The 23,825-nt window shown below is 39.6% G+C and overlaps 2 non-coding genes across 2 annotated transcripts; one reads left to right on the top strand and one right to left on the bottom strand.

Annotated features, from left to right (window-relative positions):
• The first annotated feature begins 1,381 nt into the window (after positions 1–1,381).
• Positions 1,382–1,453, top strand: Trnap-ugg (transfer RNA proline (anticodon UGG)). Its single transcript has one exon. It is a non-coding gene; the product is annotated as a tRNA-Pro (tRNA).
• A 980-nt stretch (positions 1,454–2,433) lies between these two features.
• On the bottom strand, positions 2,434–2,505 carry Trnap-agg (transfer RNA proline (anticodon AGG)). Its single transcript has one exon. It is a non-coding gene; the product is annotated as a tRNA-Pro (tRNA).
• Between the last annotated feature and the right edge of the window lie 21,320 nt (positions 2,506–23,825).

Here is a 23,825-nt window from a genome sequence, read left to right as displayed (position 1 = left end):
ATGAACTACTGACCACCTGACACCAGATGAACTACTGACCACCTTACACCAGATGAACTACTGACCACCAGATGAACTACTGACCACCTGACACCAGATGAACTACTGACCACCTGACACCAGATGAACTACTGACCACCTGACACCAGATGAACTACTGACCACCTGACACCAGATGAACTACTGACCACCTGACACCAGATGAACTACTGACCACCAGATGAACTACTGACCACCAGTCAGGTTGTCAGGGAGGAAAACAAAAAGCCATTTACTGATGGAATAATCCTGGCTTACTCATGTGTCATGGCAGTTTAACTGTCCAGACTCGAGTGTTAGGTTTTGGTTATATGACAAAAGGATGAGTGACGGTAAACATTAGGGCCAATAGTGCAGTTGCAGTAGAGTTTATCCTTTTTCCGATAATGGTCAAGCTTAATCTTAAACGTGTAATTAAACACCTATTATAGGCTACACAGAGCCATGGGTCGTCCGTTTTACCTCAATGAATAAACCAGCGCCCGATCCCCCTCCCACACACACACCTACCTCATTGAATCCCAGACTCCCCCCCCCCCCCCCCCCCACACCTACCTCATTGAATCCCAGACTCCCCCCCCCCCCCCCCACCTTCCTCATTGAATAACCCAGACCACCAACCCCCTACCCACCTTCCTCATTGCCTGTTTCCGTTACCCTAACCTTTCCAGTAAGTCCGGCATCTCCGTGCTCCTCCAAAGTTCAGACATTACTCAACCCCCGTGTGGGGTAGCGCCTCGGCCCCCTCTTAGTATTGATCCATGCTAAGGGCGGTAAGTGGGCAGCGCTGTGTGACATTCAGAGTTACCTCCCGGCGAGTAAAACCTTCGAAACATTTCTCGGCACCACCGGAACTTCTAGTCTGGCAGTTTAAAAAATTGAAGCTATTAATTTTAATGAAACAATTTCGTTTACTCTTCAAGTTGAAAAAAAAGTTGACTGCAGTTACATAAACACATAAATCTTTAAACTCAGTGCTTTGGTAATTTAGAAAGAAATACATTTCTAACAGTAGCCTGAAGAATATAACTGAGTTTAGAAACATGAAAATGTTGACACAAGTGTCTATACAATCAGATAGGGCCTACACTATATTTACACAGTAGACGCATGATCTTACAACCTGTGACAATGGACAGGTGCGGGGGCTACAGGTGTGTCCTGGTCCTGACGCTTTAATAGGTGAAAAACACAGCAAGCTCTAGGCTAATTTATATATCAAATTGGTTTTTATAATTTATTTTACAGCAAAGTAAATCTCCAATAGATTAAAAAAAAATTAAATCTAGCAATTGAATTAATGAAGTTAAATAAATCAAGTAGGCATTATGAGTAACACAACGGCCCGTTGGTCTAGGGGTATGATTCTCGCTTTGGGTGCGAGAGGTCCCGGGTTCAAATCCCGGACGGGCCCTATTTTGTTTATACCACTTTTCTAAATTACTTTGTCATTTTTTTTTCTACACCTCTCCCACACCGGATTCCCTTCAAAATTTGGTTTAATTTTTATCGCATAACTTTGTATTCGCCTCTAATAGTTTTTGCCTTTTGGCCTACTAAAATCAGGTTTAAATTACAGGAACAGTATGACAGAAAGTATTTCACAACAAACTGAAATCGTTATTTAAAACAATGAAAATAAATAATTATAAAAAGGCAAAACTATTGTCTATTACAATTACATGCGCGTATGATAGGCTGAGAAAAGGTGGGGGGGGGGGGGGGGATTATAGACTGATAGGGAGGGGGGTGTTTTGTTTGAGCTGTGTGAGAACCCTTGTACAACAGACAGTGCAGTTGTCCGGTCTTTGTTCGATCAAAGGGTTGTTGTTTATAAGACGTAGCCGCAACCCTGATCTTCTTACACAACAACCGTAAACATTTCAACTTATCCAATATATTCGAATGGCCTGGAAACATTAAACAACAACACATTGTAAAATGATATGATATAGTGCTAATTAGTGTTAAAGTTCATGGATTCTAATTTTCTCGTACTTTTGTCTAATTGAAGGTGTGTTTTTTTTTTCCTTGCGGCTAATTACTTACGGGCAGGGAACAAAGAAAACATGAAGAAAAAAACGCACATTGATTGGAGAGCTAATTATAGTAACAGTGAAGGTTATTCTTGGCAGTTTGCCTTTGTTTAGCTACTGATTGGGAATTTTATTTTTATTATTTTTAGCGCATTGTTTCTAAATATAGACACAGTGAGGTTATACACGGGAAATAAAAGTTAGGGCGGAGAACAAATATTCTCTGCTGCAATTTTTTTAAAGACATTTTCAGACTTTTAAAAATTATAAAAAGGAAGTTGATTTGTCCGCTTTAAATACTAATTTACATTATCGAACTTGTTTTAGTTTTCAAACATGGTTTTAAAAACAAAAGGTAGGGCCCGTCCGGGATTTGAACCCGGGACCTCTCGCACCCTAAGCGAGAATCATACCCCTAGACCAACGGGCCACATACTGCTAAGACAAAATGTTTTGTTATTTTTCTTATTATTTGGTTGAGATTTATGTTTTAAATAGAAATTCAGGTCTTTATAGATTTTGTAACAACATTCGGTCTCGTAACTGTTACATTTTTTTCACTATCAAGTTTCTAGACCTCAATGTAGACTTAAACTAGATCCTTAAAGTAATTAGATGTGTGAATACTTCATTACAGTCTCTATTGAATCAAATGGCCTACCCTATTTTTTAAAAATATCTTTATCCCCATGTTAGCCTATTGGAATTTTATGGGTTTCATCATTATAAATACAAGAAAAGAAAACTTAAAAAAAAAGTAATTAAAGAAACAAAGCAAGTGTAATATCTTTAATGGGGGGGGGGGGTAACATTATGGGTTTGGTAAGTCCCGAGTTTCGAACCCACGGAAGCTGAGGCTCGATAGCTGGGGACAGCAACCTATTTAGGTGAGAAAACTTTAAAATCTCATAAATAATGCTTTGTATTTTGTTCTTGGCTGGACAAAGGCTATGGAAGTAAATCCAGAAAGAAAAGCAGGCTGCAATGAGAGTCAACGGCCTATATGGCGCATCACACGCCAACACGTTGTACATGACAGTGCTGTAGGAAATCCCTTCCGGTATAACAATTAAGAATGTAGAAGAAGAAGATTTCTTTATTATGAGCTTGATAAAGCATAAAATGTCATTTTTGAGAAATCATTAACTTAAGTTTTTAAGAAAAACTACTAAACTTAGAAACCAGGGTTAAATGTTTAATAACGAAAAAGGTGAACACATATAACAACGGTTTAACACAAACGCTAAACAGAGGCGTAGCGACCCCTCCCGGCGCCCGGGGACAAACTAAACTTTCAATTTGCCCCCCCCCCACATATATTTTTTATGTATATTATTCAAAACTGCAGCCGAAATGAGCTTTTAATCTTTTTTCCAACCCATTTTGGCGCCACTAGGGTTGGCACCCGGGGACATATGTACTCATCCCCCCCTCGCTACGCCTCTGACAATAAAGTAAATTTAATTGATAAAACATAGTCCTCATGGTCGTGTTCTTATTTTAACACATAACTTGAGCAAGAAATTATTATAAGCAGGCAACAAAAAACGTATTGAATATTATTCCATGTATTCTTAAAAATTATAATATATAATATAGGCTTATTTGTTTTAATAATATATAAAATTAATTCATTATATTTTGTAATTTGCTGAATCATATTTTAATACTATTTATTAAAAATCATTATGATATTCCTGCTTGAGATTTTATTTTAATTACTTTAAGTCTAATGTTTCTTACGTAGCGTCATGGCAATACACTAAGAACAGAAACGAACTCAACAGCGCGTTCTAATTAAATTAATCTTTAACACTTTAACAGGAAAAAATTATACTATCCCAAATAAAATATAGGCCCATCCGGGATTTGAACCCGAAACTTCTCGCACCCTAAGCGAGAATCATACCCCTAGACCAACGGCCCTTCTTAGCAGGCAGAGATAACAAAAATTTACTATCAACGGGTTAATAAATATACACAATCTTAAATTCATTTGTTTTCTTATTTATAAAGGTATTGTTAATAATTGTTCCTTATCAACTGATAGATATTTTTCTTGTGCACAGAGTTTCTTTCAGGCATTGTAGAGCATACCAATGCTAACCCGAAAGTCTCGAGTTTGACTTCGAATTCAAGTCCGAAAAACGTTCCTAATGGGTACCTGACTCATGCGGCTAGTCGTAGTGCTGACCTTAGTGTAACAGAAACAGGTCTACTCGACTTCACTAGCACCCATTGCACTTTACTTTAATACAGTAAATTAGTAAAGTTTCAAGCCCTTCCCCTACCCTACTTTCCACAGACAAATGTTATATTTCTAGCCTAAACTAACTTTTTAAAAGTGGAACTTAAATGCTTAGATAATGTATTAACACTTTGTTAACACAAACACACTTTATGTTTATACAAACACAAATTTGAAGAAAAAAAAGAGAGTTCTTCTTCTAATCCAGGTTCATCAAATAGAAACATCACGTGATATTTTAATGAAACAACAAGTTTAGTCGACAAACAAATCGTATAAGCAATCTGAAACATTAAGAGAAAGGAGAGTAGAACTGTGCCCATCCGGGATTTGTGCCAGGGAAATCTCGCAATAAAAGCGAGAATCTCTTCCTAGGACGTTCGCCACAGTTTTCTTTAATTATAGAGAGACAAGAAGCTAAGATGAACTGTACTATATTTAATTGATTACATTGAGACGAACGTGTTTATCTAAAGCAAATGTACTTGATTTACATTATTGATAATTTATGCACTTCAATTTGTGTTTGTCTACGGTAGTTCTAAAATAAATAAGCTAATTATTGATTTGTTCTAAGATTTTAGCTACCTCGTCATAGCTGTCTGAGTAGGCGTTTAAGGGGGAATATGGCATACCATAACTGGGGTTAGGGTTAATGTTTTGGCAGTTCTTCAATGGGTGGGTGGATCAAAATTAACGTGTTCAAATGGTGTTCACGGTGAATACGGAAAACAAATTCTGTAAAAGTTTACCACGTATAATATGGATCGTACTTCCAATATACTATACGCTCTCTGACTGTATATACACCCAGTGGCGTAGCGAGGTCGGGTGTCACCCGGTGCGGCACTTAATCGTGTCACCCCCCCCCCCCCCCAGAGGCAAAGAGACTCTTCCCAGGGACAAACTTTCAAATTTTCGCTTTGCACCCCCCCTCAAGTTTTCGATTTGCACCCCACCCCTTCAAACTTTCGATTTGCACCCCCCCCCTCGAGTTTTTCTCTATATATTTTGCTATTTTTTGCCTTGGTGTCACCCCCCTAAATGGTGTCACCCGGTGCGGTCCGCACCCCCCGCCCCCCCCCCCTCGCTACGCCCCTGTATACACCATAGGCACAAGGCTAGGCATATGCCCACATTACTTGTGTTCACAGTGTACAGGCACCAGGCTGGGCATATGCCCACATTAAGGCTACAATGGACGCACGTTCCCATACGTGAGCTCTGACAGACCGGAAACCATTCTTGGTAATTTTACGCATGCGCAAGTCACGTATGCCATGTCATGCAATAACTCCCACTCCGTCCCCTCGCCCCCTCACCCCCTCACCCCTCGAGATAATCGATACGTAGATGTCAGACATGGAAGTATGAAGCATAAATAATTTCTTTTAAAGTGGTTTCATCATACATAATTGGATAGATGTTAATCATTGATCTGAGCATACACTTGTTGTATCTTTACCATCTCTTTGGTAATACATTTTCATGTGATGTAATTTATAAACCCCACACCTTTATACAGCCTGTCTAATCCTCACTTCCTTATACACTTTGTACACCCCCACCCCCATACACTTTGTACACCCCACCCCACACACTTTGTACACCCCCAACCCATACACTTTTTACACCCCACCCCCATACACTTTGTACACCCCCATCCCCATACACTTTTTACACCCCACCCCCATACACTTTGTACACCCCTACCCCCATACACTTTTTACACCTCCCACCCCCATACACTTTGTACACCACCACCCCCATAAACTTTGTACACCCCCACCCCATACACTTGGTTCACCCCCACCCCATACACTTTGTACACCCCCCACCCCATACACATTTCAGACGTATTTCATCCCCGTTTATACTGAACCTACAGCATCGCACCCAAACCCCAACCCCAACCCCTCTCATCTCTACAGCCCTAACCCCAACCTCTGACGTACAGAATCCCACACCTCTATTTTACAAGACTAGACCTTCAATATCTCCTCACCACCCCTTTTTTGCCCCACCCCCACCGTCCCCAATCCAACATAGACGGTGAGCAATGTGTGAGTCCATTACGTAACGCATGATTGATTTTAATCCAATGAAGTGGAACCAACTGTGCTGATGTGATTGCCACTCCTATACATGACACAGCAAGCGAAACCGGTGCGGAAACTACATTTTTTTTTTCTTTGCCTTCATTAGGAGTTAATCAGATTCGGAAATTCATTATAATCATCCTCACTCCGACTAAGAAGCAACGATTATTGAATTGGTATTGCGAAATAAAATAAAAATCGATTACATACTTTTGTCACCGGTTACCTAGTTCTGTCGCTTGCAGATCTAGATCAGAACTGGGGGGGGGGGGGGGGGAATCAACAAATTCTTCGACAGTTAAAAAAGGGGTAGTGGTTGGGTCGATGTGCTAAAACCCTCCCCTCCCCCACCCTTACGTCTTTCCCGACCCTATTTCTACCGTTTTTTTTTTTTTTCAATGAATGCTGTTTCTGGTTTTTTTGTTTTTTTTTTTGTGTGTTTTTATTTCACTCATTATGAAGATGTATTCGCAGTTTGCTCTATAAAATGCACTTTGTCTGCAAAGCGTCCAATTTGGTTAAGAATTCCCTGCCTAGAAAACCTAATACGTCTAACTTGATTTTTGCTCGGATAAAATTAATCTCGAATTCTCGTCTTTCGCCTACATCCGAGAATCTCGCGCTCAACGGGTTTTAAAACGTTTGCCGACGCGAATAAAATTGTTTCCAAAGATCGCCTGCCAATAGGAAAAGGATCAGGATCCATTTTTTTTAAAATGGCTGCCTAGTACGTCACAAAAAGTAGGCGTGGTGTCTGATGACGTCAACACTACATTATTTAACAATGAAAATTGCACTGGCATTTGAAGACATGTCTTTATTGTCGAACCGGAAAAGTTAATACATTTTTCTCCCAAAAGAATGTTTTTAGGAAATCAATAATGTAGATAAGAAATGGTGTTCAATTCAATTCTTTCAGCCCGAGAATAAAAAACGCAATGATTATTATCACTAATCTAAGCGAGATATTTAATTATTTTTTTTAGAATATTTCTTGAACTGTGTTCATTTTCTGTTATGAAATAATTTTTGTCAATTTGCAGAAATTACAATTTTTAAAATTTTGTGTAAAACGAGAAACACCATTCACATATTTTAGTTTTTTTATAGTTGTTCTTTTTAAGAACACTTTACGGACATTTTAAGGACATTTTAAAGACATTTCGGTGCCGATGAAATATTCGACTGTGCTACTCTCTTTATAGTCAGACTTGATTGTATTGCAATGTAGTAGCCCACTGCGCAATGTTAGAGATTCTATGTGACCTCTGGAAGATTTGCTACAAGCCACTTACCACATGTTAGAAATTCTATGTGATCTCTGGAAGATTTGCTACATGCCACTTACCACATGTTAGAGATTCTATGTGACCTCTGGAAGATTTGCTACAAGCCACTTACCACATGTTAGAAATTCTATGTGACCTCTGGAAGATTTGCTACAAGCCACTTACCACATGTTAGAAATTCTATGTTATCTCTGGAAGATTTTTACTACAAGCAACTTACTCCATGTTAGAGATTCTATGTGATCTCTGAAAGATTTGCTACAAGCAACTTTCTCCTGTGAGGCTTCCAATAAAGTAAACATGCGACACGTCACTCCCGCCACTCGCACTTTACCACCAACCCCTCACACCCTCACACCTCTCACACCCTTCCCACATACCCCTCACCAACACTTCTTTCCAACGCAACTTTTCGTCACATCGCAACAATCTTTATATACACTCTCTACAAACTCCCAAACCCACACCCCATCCTCATACTTACAACCCCCTTACATCCACAAACCACACACACCCATCCCACCTTCACATCCACAACCCACTTACACCCCCTTACATCCACAACCCACTTACACCCCCTTACATCCACAACCCACTTACATCCCCCTTACATCCACAATTCACATACACCCATCCCACCTTCACATCCACAACCCACTTACACCCCCTTATATCCACAACCCACTTACACCCCCTTACATCCACAACCCACTTACATCCCCCTTACATCCACAATTCACATACACCCATCCCACCTTCACATCCACACCCACTTACACCCACAGCAACACCCACAACCCTACATATATCCTACCGGTAAACGGAAAAAAAGTCACAGGAAAATAAACAGAAAAAAAGTCACAGATTTTGCTAGGAAAAAAAGTCACGGAAAAAAAGTCACAATCGAAAAATTTTATCGGAAAAAAAGTCACAGAAATAAAGTAACAGAAAAAAAGTCACAAAGATCTTTTTAGAAATATTTTTATTAATTTGTTAAGAATTGTAAAATGTTGTATGTTTATTGTTGTGGGTTGTATTTTTTGATAGCATAAATTATTTATAGACGTTAAAAGCATTATGGTTTATAAAAATTGTAAGTAAAAATACTCTAAGATAATTTACACAACAATCTCAACTTTTGTTACGTATTTAGTTAAATACGCGGTAGAAAAGTTAACTATAAAAGAAATTTAGGCACATCATTCTGTTTTGCTTATGTTTTGGTCGGCCTTCCCTCAGTAGGCATTGTCCGAACATATTTTGTGTTGATGACAACCTTTGAACCTTGTCGGCTCTCTATTTTGATCCTAAGTTTTGTAATGTAATGAGCGTGATAAATGTGGGCAGTAAAGGTGGTTGAACTAAGCATAACTATTGTTGCCATGAGTTGAGGGCAGTAATTCATATGACCTTAGCATTTCACGGTAATTTAATTAAAAAAAAAACACGATGAAAACCGTGGACATTCTATTAAATGCTATAAATATTATGTTTAACATAATTACAATCTACATAATTCATACTAAATATTTTTAGATGAATTATAAAAATTACTATGCGTATACAACCTACACACATTACATTACATTTAATTAATCCTAAGTTAATTTGCACTCTCAGAATATTTAATACATAGAAGTATTAACAAATCCTATGCAAATATATACTTGTGACTTTTTTTCCTGTGACTTTTTTTCCTGTGACTTTTTTTCCTGTGACTTTTTTTCTGTGTTTTTTTTTCCTGTGTTTTTTTTTCCTGTGACTTTTTTTCCTACAATCATCCTACCACCTCCATACCCTACTTACCTCTACCCCACCCCTCCCGACACAACCACCTCTATCCCTACACATGTACCCCACCCCTCCAGCCCCCACAATCTCGACACCCCCATACTCCCCCTCCCCATTCTACCACCTCCACACCTTCCTACCCCACCCACCTCCACACCCCCAGACCCCAACCACCTCCACGCTTCGATTCCCCTTAACTCCAGTTCACCAACCCGTGTCGCAGTTGTCAAGAATCAAGCACAGCCGTGCGCATCCACCCGTGACACCCCCACCCCACACTCTAACCCCACCCAGTACGTTATCTAGTCCAGGTATCCGCTACACATCTCCCACCTGGCTTGTAAATCGATCACCCCCGGCAGTCATCGATTTCTTACATTTTTAATAAAAGGGGATGGTTTATCTGAAATTATTTATCTACCAGATCAACACATACAAAAACATTTATTCAACAGGGGGTATGGGATATAGGATCAAGTAGCACGAAATGATAGGCGTTTTCCTGTCAATTCCACGACAGACACTTGTACCTGCTCACACAGAACATCTACACTCATTAACCGTGCATATATATATATATATATATAAATAAATAAATAAACATTTTTATATATATATATATATATATATATATATATATATATATATATATATATATATATATATATATATATATATATATATATATATATATATATATATATATATATATACTAGCCGTCCCGGCCAGGCCCTGCTCTGGCTTCTGTGAAAAACCTTTCTGTTAAAGACCATTACCTGTGTGTTTAGTAATCATCATAAACCCGGCATTGCCCACCAAAACCACAACCAGCCAAAACAACAAAACGCAAACATAACGCTAACAAAATTACAAATACAAACGAAAACAAAAACCTAACAACAAACCCAACCACAATCACAAACACCAATACAAACACAAAGAAAAAACAAACAAAAACACAAACGAAAACAAAAACCTAACAACAAACCCAACCACAACCACAAACACCAATACGAACACAAAGAAAAAAACACAAACGAAAATGCAAACGAAAACAAACCAAATCTAAACGCAAAACCAACTACAAACACAAATACAAACACAAACCCAAAGAAAAAAACACAAACGAAAACGAAAAAAGAAAGAACAAAAACGAACCAAATCAAAACGCAACCAATAACGCAAACCAAACCTAAACACAAAGAAAACACTAACGCGAACATAAACGCAAAGTGCTCACAGTCTAGCCCGGGGCAGAATCGCCTGTTTCAGCTTAATAATCGACTACAGTACCCCAACTTATTCTTAGTCTTTTGCACTCACTTAAACGAACGTAGGTGCCAAACCAAACCAAATGAACAATTATAATACTCCAAGCTTATTCGTAAAATACCTACAACATTTGTACTTGATCGATCCCCGCTAATTATGTAATTATTTTTTTCCCAACACCAAAACAAAGTAATAAAAAGTAAATTCTTTTCCACTAATGCAATGTTTTATAAAGGGAAGTAATTGTGTTTTCCTAATTTATCAAAGGGAAGTAAGTGCTAAAGGACTAAATATAAATAATTTTCAGACATAATTAGAATTTTCGTTATTTTTTTTAAAATTGTGTTTAATGAACATACCGACAATTATTACTACCAGTTTGAAAAATGAAAATTATTTCCCAACACTTTCAATAGTAATTTAATTCATAAATTTAGACTATGAGCACGATAATAGTATAACACTTAAATCCATCGAAGTATGTCAACGACAAACAAACTTATTTTTACATACAGAATTGAGCATTATACATTAGATATATATATATATGTATATATATATATATATATATATATATATATATATATATATATATATATATATATATATATATATTTATATATATATATATGTATGTATATATGTATATATATATATATATATATATATATATATATATATATATATATATATATATATATATATATATATATATATATATATATATATATATATATATATATATATATATATATATATATATATATATATATATATATATATATATATATATATATATATATATATATATATATATATATATATATATATATATATATATATACATATATATATATATATATATAAAGAGAAAGTGGTAGTTAGCGGCTGACACTTTCCCAAACCCTCATCCTGACGCTCACCCATTTTGTATTTTGCAAGAGCCGGAAAAATACAATCCTTCCAAAAAAGAAGTATAACTTTTGTACAATTTGCCTGAAATTGTAGTAATTATGTGATGTCATTTATGGTAGGCCTACACACCTAAATTATTCATCTCTCAAAATCTAAACATTCATAAATATTTAACAGTCTGAAATTGAATTGGTCCGATCGAACATTACAGTTTTAGAACGCTGCAGTGGAATGAGTAGTTATTGAATTCCTGGTAAACGTTCCAGCATATTCTGATTGTCATGTGATCAACATCGAACTATCGTGGGTACTATGTCTACAGTAATTGTTTACTCATCAATACTTCAGTTTCATATCACGTGACATTATTGCCACGTGACCGTTAAGTAAACCAAACAGGCAGGCGTAGATCGAAGAGTATTAAGTTTTAGAAGTGATGTGTACAAGTGATGTGTACAGGTGATGTGTACAGGTGATGTGTACAGGTGATGTGTACAGGTTTTAGAAGTGATGTGTACAGGTTTTAGAAGTGGTGTGTACAGGTGATGTGTACAGGTTTTAGAAGTGGTGTGTACAGGTGATGTGTACAGGTTTTAGAAGTGGTGTGTACAGGTGATGTGTGCAGGTTTTAGAAGTGGTGTGTACAGGTGATGTGTACAGGTTTTAGAAGTGGTGTGTACAGGTGATGTGTACAGGTTTTAGAAGTGGTGTGTACAGGTGATGTGTACAGGTTTTAGAAGTGGTGTGTGTACAGGTGATGTAAGGGAATGTGGTTGTGATTATAAATGTGTATCTGTGTGGGCGTGAGCGTAAATGTGATGTGGCATACGTGTGGTATTAGTGTGGTATTAATGTGTTATTAGTGGGTTTGTATATGTGGAATTATTATGGTATAAGTGTTGTTTTAGTGTGATATATGTTTGTTTTACTATTGTGATATTAGTGTGGTATTAGTGTGATTGTGGTACTATTGTGGCATCAGTGTAGTTTTAACGTGGAAGTAGTGTGTCATTACTGTGGTAAAGTCAGCTTTTAAAAAAAAAATCACAGAAAAAAAGTCATAGAAAAGGAAGCAGAAAAAAAAAGTTAGTTTTTGCTAGAAAAAAAATATTCAGCGAAAAAGTCGCTATCAGAGGCATCAGAGTGGGGTGACAGCATGAAGCTGAAGACTCACAGACAAGTGGAGCCGTCACAGTTGGGTGGGTAATTAGGCCTAGCTGTTCGGTCACACTGTCTTGGAAGGGCACGCAACACCAGTGCATTGTGGGGTTATATCAGTGTCGTCATCCGCTGCCAGCTACAATAAGGTTGAGAGTAAGCCTCTACTTACAATCAGGATCGGGAACAAGCTACGCTGGAAACGAATGTTTACGCAAATGCCCCAATGAATGACGCAATTAGTCACGTGGTTCGGTAAATCCACTGGCTTTGTTTACTTTTTAGCTGGTAGTGCGGCCGATCTGTAACAGGTTTTTTAAAATGGATTTCTGGTAACCATGGCAACGTTAGTTAGCAGTAGCCACAAACCAGGAAGTCCCGTGCTTCGGTTAAAGGGTGGGGAAGGACAGGAGTGTCGGTGGAGGCAGGAGTGTCGGTGGAGGCAGGGGTGAGCTCTATAGACTGGAACCCTTTTAGTACCAGCACTGTACCCCCCCCCCCCCCCCTCAACTCTACCACAGAGGTAAGCTCTATAGACTGGAACCCTTTTAGTACCAGCACTGTACCCCCCCCCCCCCCCCTCAACTCTACCACAGAGGTAAGCTCTATAGACTGGAACCCTTTTAGTACCAGCACTGCCCCACCCCCCCCCCCTCTACCCCAGAGGTAAGCTCTATAGACTGGAATCCTTTTAGTACCAGCACTGCCCCCCCCCTCCTCAACTCTACCACAGAGGTAAGCTCTATAGACTGGAACCCTTTTAGTACCAGCACTGTACCCCCCCCCCTCAACTCTACCACAGAGGTAAGCTCTATAGACTGGAACCCTTTTAGTACCAGCACTGTACCCCCCCCCCCCCCCCTCAACTCTACCACAGAGGTAAGCTCTATAGACTGGAACCCTTTTAGTACCAGCACTGTACCCCCCCCCCCCCCCTCAACTCTACCACAGAGGTAAGCTCTATAGACTGGAACCCTTTTAGTACCAGCACTGCCCCCCCCCCCTCTCTACCCCAGAGGTAAGCTCTATAGACTGGAATCCTTTTAGTACCAGCACTGTCCCCCCCCCCCTCCTCAACTCAACCACAGAGGTAAGTTCTATAGACTGGAATCCTTTTAGTACCAGCACTGCCCCCCCCCCCCCCCAGAAGTGAGCTCTATAGACTGGAATCCTTTTAGTACCAGCACTGCCCCCCCCCCCCCCCAGAAGTGAGCTCTATAGACTGGAATCCTTTTAGTACCAGCACTGCCCCCCCCCCCCCCCAGAAGTGAGCTCTATAGACTGGAATCCTTTTAGTACCAGCACTGCCCCCCCCCCCAGAAGTGAGCTCTATAGACTGGAATCCTTTTAGTACCAGCACTGCCCCCCCCCCCCCCAGAAGTGAGCTCTATAGACTGGAATCCTTTTAGTACCAGCACTGCCCCCCCCCCCCCCCCAGAAGTGAGCTCTATAGACTGGAATCCTTTTAGTACCAGCACTGCCCCACCCCCCCCCCCCCCCCCCCCCTCTACCCCAGAGGTAAGCTCTATAGACTGGAATCCTTTTAGTACCAGCACTGCCCCCCCCCCCCCTCCTCAACTCTACCACAGAGGTAAGCTCTATAGACTGGAACCCTTTTAGTACCAGCACTGTACCCCCCCCCCTCAACTCTACCACAGAGGTAAGTTCTATAGACTGGAACCCTTTTAGTACCAGCACTGTGTCGTCGTCCCCCACACTCAATTCTACCCCAGAGGTGACATACGTGGGGTATTGGCTGATGTGAAACTTTGAGGTAGCTAACATACGTCTAACTTAAAAATCTTAAAATGATTTTTTTTAAGATTACTGGGAGGGAGGGGGGTGGTGAGGTGATACACGCGATTTTATAGGATGCAGTCTGTAGCTCAACACTCATATCTGCTCACAATACGGGACGGCATGCTCAAGCGGTAGAGCTCACGACTGCTGACCCGGGGGTCTCAAATAGGGATCTCTGAGTCAACCCAGCTCATTTCGGGTACCTGACTCATGTCCTTGAAACCAAGGCGGCAGGGCATTGTGCTGACGACACCTCCATATATGTCGAGATCATTAAAAAGATAAACTCTACTTCACCCGCCTTATCTTGAAGACGATCTACACACAGTAATATTTGACATCATGTGTCACAGCATCAATAATTTAAAAGTGTCAAATTTTCACATCATCTCGCGTGCCCCACAGAATCCACCCCCCCCCCCCCCACACACACACACACACAAGGCATAACAAACAACATGCGTGAGATGATTTTATTGTAAAAAAAAAACAACAAAGCGAGCACAGCCTTGACATTTCAAAACCAGTTATCAACCAATCACAGCGGCACGGCCTTGACCCCGGGCGGTCGGGTGCAGACAAAGCCGACACTGTCAGTCAAGTGGATCACGCAACGGGAAGTGACATCAGAGCACGTGACCAGCGGAGAAGAACGTGTCTGTCGGGGGGGGGGGGGCACGGCTTCGTGGTCTAGCGACAGGTAAGACGGCGCCATATTGATGAACAATTATCACACCTCTGTTGTCCCCCCACCCTCAATGGTGTAAACACGGAGAATAAAAACCGGGTGTCTCGTGTTTGTCTAGTCTCGTCGGTTCACGTTGTCGGGCGTGGCCAAAACGTGATCGCTCAATGTTGTTTGAATGTTAGGGTCATTGCCACTAGATTTCACAACACAGGTTAAGCTTGTCTCATCTTCCATCTTTGATGCACGTCTAATCCTCAATCTTTGATTCAATTTACGGCGTCCAATTGTATGGGGATTTATGACAACTGAACAATGAAATTTTAGACGAATCTTTGACTATAAGAAGTTAAAAAGGTGAGTTGCGTCCATCAACGTCGGTGATGGTACTACAGCCACGCAGACTCCAGTCAGGTCCTCCACTCCCCCTCCCCCACCCCCTTCAGACTGACGTCGTTATTTTATTTTGGTGTACTGATTGGCTTACGCTACTGTAGTCTTTTAAAATGTAACCTGTTGTACCTTTAAGTGTGGGGTTTAGTGTGGAGTTTGTGTGGGGTTTGTGGGGAGTTTTTGTGGGGTTTAGTGTGGAGTTTGTGTGAGTTACTGTGGTTTGGACAAGCGTAGTTTTAGTGTGAGATTTTTCTGAATTCTGTGTGGGTTATTGTCGTTTAGGCGTGTTGTTTTGTGTTTTAGTGTGTGGTATAGGGGTTGCCTTGGAGACCTGTAAATATCTGCAGCTGTCCTTCTATAAGTAATGCTCTTTTTTCTAACCTGACGGTCCATGGGGTAAGTGAAGTAGAGTTCAACTTTTTCTGTGACACGGTAGGTACCATCAGTGCAGTGACTGACTTGAACCCCAATTCAAGACGTTCGGGTTAGCAGTCCAGCGCTCTACCGTTAGGCCACACCATCTCATTGTCCTTCATTCCCTTTGTTTCATTGCTAATTGATTTTAAAAATGATCTTCTTCCACTCGAACTTTAACATTGATCGGGACAAGGTCCTCTGATCAAATCCTTAAGAGGGAGGAAATGAGTTGAATCTTTTCGTTGCCCAGAATATTGTTTTCTTATTCTTCAAATCAAATGTAAATAGAATTTAGATAATGGTAGCATTTTTGTTGGATTTTTAAAAAATTTGTTGTCTCACACGTATGCGCGAAACGCACGCACAAACACACACCTATACACACATATGTTCATGACATAGCTTTATACATAATTCTGTATCCTAATGTATTTCTTTTTCCCCTTAGTAACGTTTTTGTTATTGAACTAAACAGTTTCAGAATATGCACCGAGTACGCACCAACCTACCATGTAGGAATACCCAGTAGTAAATCACCCCACCTCAAGAGATTCACATTTTACCAGGTAAATGTCACGCCTCATCGCCCTTAGACAAAACACCGCAGCTAATTCACACCAGGGCTGTTTTTTTTATCGACCTAACCAGTGGTGCGTGACGGTCTTGCTCAACTGCGTCTGCATGAGCAGATCACAACAAACGGTCGTATCGCTTCAGGTGCATCAGCAGATGTGAAATCACAGGTAGGCCTTCATAGAAATATCAGAGAAAAACTAGAACACGGGAACGGATGGGGGGATTTCCGTTCCAAAAAGGGAGATAACGGGCGCGTACAAGTGGATTACTTCCCTCAACGTTGCACTCGGCGAGCAGGGGGATAACTCTAAGACTTTGTGCTGATTTAGCGGAGTACTGAGTTGAAGTGGCTTTAAAATTAAACATGACGTATGGTATGATTCATAGATTCCCGCAGTGTCCAAAAACCCATTGATAATCCTGTACAGGAAGTGGGAGTTTCAGCCATGTATGAATGTTTTTTTTTTTAATAACGCTGAGGTAGGGTTGTTTGCTTGAGAAGAAATGAATTTAAAACGCACTGCCTTGGAAAATGCAGCGCTTTGAATTTATTTTACTCACCCTTGATTGAAAAAATGATATTTGTCGTGGAGCCACATGTAAAATATTCCCTCCATTATCTCGCTGTCCCCACATTGATCACTCGACTGACCATCTGATCGATAACGTTATCGATCACTCTAGACAGTAGAGGGCGAAGTGGTCAAGCGTTGGAGCACACGATAACTAACCCAAAAGTCTCGAGTTCGGTTTATGGGCTCTGTTTCGTAAGATGCCTCTGAGGCTACCCAGCTTTAGTGGGTACCTGATTCGTGGAAAGTAAATACGACTAGGACTTGGTTAGAGAGACTCTACTTCATCTATACCGTTGACCATCTGGTCTGAAAGGCTAGTTGTATTTTAGACAAGCAGAAGTGTAGAGAATACGACTGCAAACCCGAAAAGTCTCGATATCAAAACCCAGATTCGTCAACTTAGAATGGCCGTGATGGAAAGTAAAGGCGACTGGACATAGTGCTGACCACATTGTCCCTGTATATGCCGAGGTCACTGAAATATTGTAACTCTACTTCACCTACCACATGACCCGTCAGGTTTGAAATGGTACTTTTTACTTTTATTGCGATCCTATTGACTGTTCATGTTTTCTATTACGCTGCTTTCAATGACCATAGTATCGACCATCCCACTGACCATCCAACTTAACACCCCCATTTAACCCCCCCCCCCCCCCTGCCCCACCCCCCACCCCCACGGATGTTAAAAAAACCCTGGCCAACTGTTACCGTCTAGACCCTGTGGTTCTAGACCTTCCCATTTCGCCCCATAAACCACGTGATCAGTGCTCTTGACTGCACCCGATTTCACTTACCAGTCTGGGCCCCACCCACCCGGGCCCCCACCCACCCACCCCAGCCCACTCCTCACATTACCACATCCGTTTTATGACCTAGAAGCAGATACCTGGAAAAAAAATCCCAAAAAATTCAGAACTAGGTCACGTGTTGGTTTATTTTCTATTTTTATTTTAAAAAAAGATGTATTACGTTTTTTTGAAAATGGTGAACAGACAGATTGTACTTGTAGTGCTTGGCTGGTCGTGTTAAAGTACTTAAAGCTAGTGCGTCTATGTGCACTCAGTGCCTCTCTAGGCTCACATCTACCTGGTCAAGTGATCCATCAACCTGGAGTTGGATCAGTTTAAAGGGAAAAATTTAATTGCGTTTTGAAAAGGGAGATAGGTTTAGTCTCTGGTTCGTTAGAATGATGGGTTTGTGTGGGGTAGGGCAATGGTTTTGTTGGGGGGGGGGGGGGGGGGGTGAGGAAAGGCATTGGTTTGTGTGGGTGGCGCATCAAATGGTTTTGTGGGGTAGGCCAATGAATCTTGCTGTATCACATCGTAACTTTCAGGTTCTAAATCAGTTGAGACTGCAAGTTTTTAGGTTATGAATTCTTGCAGGTTTTCAACCAACACCTTTTTTCCCTCTTACTCTGAGTCAAAGTTTTAGAAGTTTCTTTGTTGAAATATAAGTCAGGAATTAATTTCTTTCATGGAAAAACTATACTTAATTTTTGTTTTTATTTATAAAGCAATTCATAATTATAAACAAATTATATCAACCGGCCTTTGTTTTAAATTTAAAAATAGAATACAACAACAAAGAAGTGACACTAGTTCTATTTTTGTCGTGAAAATCTTTTGTTCTTTTTAAATAAGTTTCGATCGCCTAGATCTAAATTTAGCGCATGTTTGATGTTTTATATTTAAAACAATAATTAAATCATTTAAATGCTCCATATTCTTAAAGAGACGAATTTACCGTCGAAATTATATAGCGGGTTCTATAAATACATTATTGTGTTACTTATTCCAACCCTACAGCCGGTGTTTCACTTCTATTGTGCATGTATCCGAGTGTAATTAATGGGGTGTACCACGGACACAGGTTTTAAAACAACACGAAGCGACACGACACGAGTGTAATTAATGGACGGACCTATTGCAGGTTTTAAAACAACAAGAAGCGAAATGACAACCAGTTCCAGGGTGCTGTGTCTACAATTGGGAACTCTATTACATGATGACATCTTTCACTCACTCAATAACCCGGAGTGTTCGCGTGAGTAAATGTCTGCCGCAGTTCACGTGCAAATATGGGAGACAAGCGTGTCATCAGGGGAAGATAATCGATTCGCGGGAGACTGGTTTCGGTTGAGTGCCTCGGTTGTTGCGAAAATTGTGGGGTGGGTGAAAGTAGGTGGAACAGCAAGGTTTGAAATCCATCCTATAAAATTGTGGGGTTGGTGAAAGTAGGTGGAACAGCGAGGGTAGAATTATTTCCTATTAAATTTTGGGGTTGGTAAAAGTAGATGGAACAGCGAGGTTTGAAATCCACCCTAAAAAATTGTGGGGTTGGTGAAAGTAGGTGGAACAGCGAGGTTTGAAATCCATCCTATAAAATTATGGGGTGGGTGAAAGTAGGTGGAACAGCGAAGTTTGAATTCCATTCTATAATTCTATATAATTGTGAGGTTGGTGAAAGTAGATGGAACAGCGAGGTTTGAAATCCATCTCATAAAATTGTGGGGTTGGTGAAAGTAGGTGGAACAGCGAGGTTTGAACTCTATCCTATAAAATTGTGGGGTTGGTAAAAATAGAAGGAACAGCTAGGTTTTAATTCCATCCTATAATATTGTGGGGTTGGTGAAAGTAGATGGAACAGCGAGGCTAGAATTATGTCCTATACAATTGCAAGACCTGATAAAAAGACAAGTTCAAAGCTAAAGGAAATTCTCTAACTAGCCGTAGCCCGAACTATAACGACGTTTTTCTAAATATACTGGTTCTATAATGCCAGCTCAGCTAATCTATCCATCTAACATTCTATCCATTATATTCTAAATCTCCTGGGATAAATGCCCATAAAATAAACCATCGTTACACAAATAGCAACCTTTAGAAGCGCAAACTCCAGAAATAATTTTTAAAAATATCCACACCTGTTCAATATAAGAACTCGCAGTTTGGGTTCGCATTTTCCAGGAAGTGACGTAGGTTTGGTAAAGTTCAACTCTCCAGGAATCAACGACGTAATAAACGGCAGCAAATTGTCTTGGACTATTTTTAAGTGTATAGATTATTGCGTGCGTAATAAGTTGCTTTTTTTCCCGGGGCTAAAAGATATTTTTAAAATTAGCTGCAAGTAATTATGTCAAAGCAGTAGGGTTTAAATTAGCTGCAAGTAATTATGTTAATGTTGCAGGGTTTAAATTGGCTGCAAGTAATTACATGAATGTAGCAGGCGCTAGATTAGCTGTGAGTATGTGAACTTGTGTAGCTAAAAGTAGTTATATAGCTGGGTTATAAGTGGTTAAACTAGCCAATGTAGCAAAGGTTAAATTATCTTCTAGCAATTATGTAACGACAATGTTTTACTGTGTATCATATCATTCAAGAAAACATTTTTCTTCTTTTAGACATTAGCTATGAACTAATTACAATCGCGTTTAATTAATTATGCAAATTGCCGGCAGGTGGGTTAAGTCAGGAGAAGACTAGGTACCAACGTTTTACTTCTGTGAATTGTATTACAACCAGATCAGGATTGGTGTGTGTGTTTTGTTGATTGTTTTCAATGTAACGTGCTACAACTAGATCAGGATTGGTGTGTGTGTTTTGTTGATTGTTTTCAATGTAACGTGCTACAACTAGATCAGGATTGGTGTGTGTGTTTTGTTGATTGTTTTCAATGTAACGTGCTACAACTAGATCAGGATTGGTGTGTGTGTTTTGTTGATTGTTTTCAATGTAACGTGCTACAACTAGATCAGGATTGGTGTGTGTGTTTTGTTGATTGTTTTCAATGTCCCGTGCTACAACTAGATCAGGATTGGTGTGTGTGTTTTGTTGATTGTTTTCAATGTCACGTGCTACAACTAGATCAGGATTGGTGTTTGTGTTTTGTTGATTGTCTTCAATGTCACGTGCTACACCAACTTGTGATGTCATTTATCAAGCTGAATCATGGTTGTTACGTCCCTTACATGTAGCCTCCCCTGATTGTGTTTGTTGTGTGCTCGAATGACAGGTACCCTCTTTTTGTGTATAGTTGTAGCCCTTGTTTGAGTGTGTTAACATAAAACGAGAGGTGTTCACATGAGATGTGTCAGTTGACGGATGACTGAGCGTGTGCTAGGGTGTGTGGCAATTGGTGGTATGACACCTGTTGGTGTCCATCTATTTTAAACGCCACCAACAATACGCCAGTCTACAAGAGAAGTACAGTGTGGTCAAGGTCAGTTCAACTAATTAGTAATTCCCCAATCATGTACCTGGGCGATAAACTAATTAAAGCCAGGTTTCCCCGTGCAACTCAAACAGCTTCCGTTAGTCCTTGACCTTCATTAGCTCACCTGAGCATTGTACGGCCTGGCCTTTCTTCCAGCTCAGGTGAGTTATGATTTACCACGTTTGAGAAAAACCACTATACACTCACCACTTTTTGGCCTGTGCTATCGAGTTTCCAATTCTCTTTCATGTTTCCTTTTTGTCTTGTAAAGTATGTGCATTATTTGGTTTTTAACGTAATCGGATGGACGTTAACAAAATTAAGATGTTTAGCGTCATTTTTATAATGTTCTTTGTGCATGTTTCATGAGTGTTCATTTTCTTTTATCTGACAGTCAAATTAATTCATAAGGATATTAAAAAGTACTTGATTTATAAATTACTCTTCCAACCAAAAAAAATAAATAATTAAACAGTTCAAATCGAAATTAAATGTGTCCGAAAGCATTTTTGTTTGATCTTATATTATTTTTTGTGCAATTTAAAAAAAAAAGTCACACTTTGTTTCGATGTTTTCTGTATAGTTTGTTTTTTATTCCATTGTTTTCCCATTGTCTTTACAACACCACGCACAACTGTATTTTTTAGTTCCGAAGTGCTTTGACAACCAGATTAACTATAAACCTGTGGACCCAGACTAAATATAACCTTTCCCCAAAACCTGACTACCTGTAAACTTTCATTTTCCAAGACACAATATAAAATCTGATCGTAGCATCCAGTGGCGCGGCTGGGATGTTTGGGCTCTTATATACATATGATGTGGGCCCAGAGACTGAAACGTATTTAAACATTCTAAGTGAAAACATAGACTAATACTTAAGTGGTCATTTTATATTCCCCATAAGACTCTCATAAGAGAAAAAATGCCCCTGTGTTTCTAGTGTCCTGTATGCTTTGTTTATTTTCCTATGCAGTAGCTACGCTGCTGGTAGCAAGCATCACGCCCCTTATTTCACGAAGCAAACAACATCTTAATATATTTGTGTTTTTGTGCACCATCAACTTCTGCAGCTTTTCAGGGCTACCAGAAGACCAGAAAATGCTGACAAATTACTGCCAACGTAGTTAAAGACGTGTCTCTATAACAGAGTTAGTTCAGCCAGTAACTAGGGGGCCGAGAAGTCAAAGAAAACTGTCTTGACGCACAACATTGATTACAAGTAAGTCTTCCCCGTGCCGCAGGGGGCTTCCATTAAATACAAAAACTTGATTCGTCCCGACACGCACTCAGCGATGGGATTTTGTTTTCTGGTGCAAGAAAATAATAAATACACGAGTTTACAAAATGTGGAGCAAATGGTCTTGTAATTTCATAATCTAGATATATAACCCATGGTTAGCCATACACATAAATTTGTATAACTGGTATCGTTTCCGTCCGTGTTATTTATATACGTGTCAAATATGGGTTAAAAACATATAATTCCAAAGTACGATTTCAGTTTTATGACTGGATTATATAGCTTCGAAGTCATGGAGATTGGCATTGATGGCTTTAGAAATAGCTTTAAATTGTTTCCATATTTCTTGCAACAACAAAAATAATACCATTTCAACAGGATGGCCATTAACTAATTAAACTTAACACTAATTAACTAATTAAATAAACCAGACTCCACTCGACTTGAGTTTGTTGGATGGGGTGGCTTAACACATCCCAAAATACCGGCTTCGTTAGGCTGATAAAAGACGTTGTATTGTTTTATTTACTTTGAGTTTTTATTCAGCCCACAACATCTAGCTCTAGCAGCAGAGTTAACATTCAGTCTTGACCCACCTCTAATTCAGCGATTCATTTCTGATTTTTATTTAGCCCACACCATCTCACTCTAGCAGCAAGAGTTAACATTCAGTCTAGACCCACCTCTATTGTAGCGATTTATTTCTGATTTTTATTCAGCCCACAACATCTACCTCTAGCAGCCAAAGTTAACAGTGAAGAGACTTACTTCTAATTCAGCGATTTATTTCTGATTTGTTTTCAGATATTTTCTTCTCAGAAACAACCCAGGAATGTCTAAAGTTTTTTTTAAAATCTATTTTTATATTAAATCAGTGACTTATAATTAATTTTAAAATGCACAAATTCCATAAGAAAAAAAAACAGAAGTTAAGAATTAGCGGTTGGTGATGCAAATCACATTAGAACCTCTGGTGGCCATGCTATATTCCGAAAAACATGATATTTGTGGTGGCCTTAGAACAGGGCCACTTAATGCAGTCTTGCTATAGATGAAACCTTACCAAATCTCCG

Source organism: Physella acuta, unplaced genomic scaffold (assembly GCF_028476545.2).
Source record: "Physella acuta isolate Inbredline_101_S28 unplaced genomic scaffold, ASM2847654v3 ptg000545l, whole genome shotgun sequence".
In the NCBI taxonomy this organism is placed as follows: Eukaryota; Metazoa; Mollusca; class Gastropoda; family Physidae; genus Physella; species Physella acuta.
The sequence above is the reverse complement of the archived record's forward strand: the minus strand, read 5'-3'. Positions and strand labels throughout refer to the sequence as shown.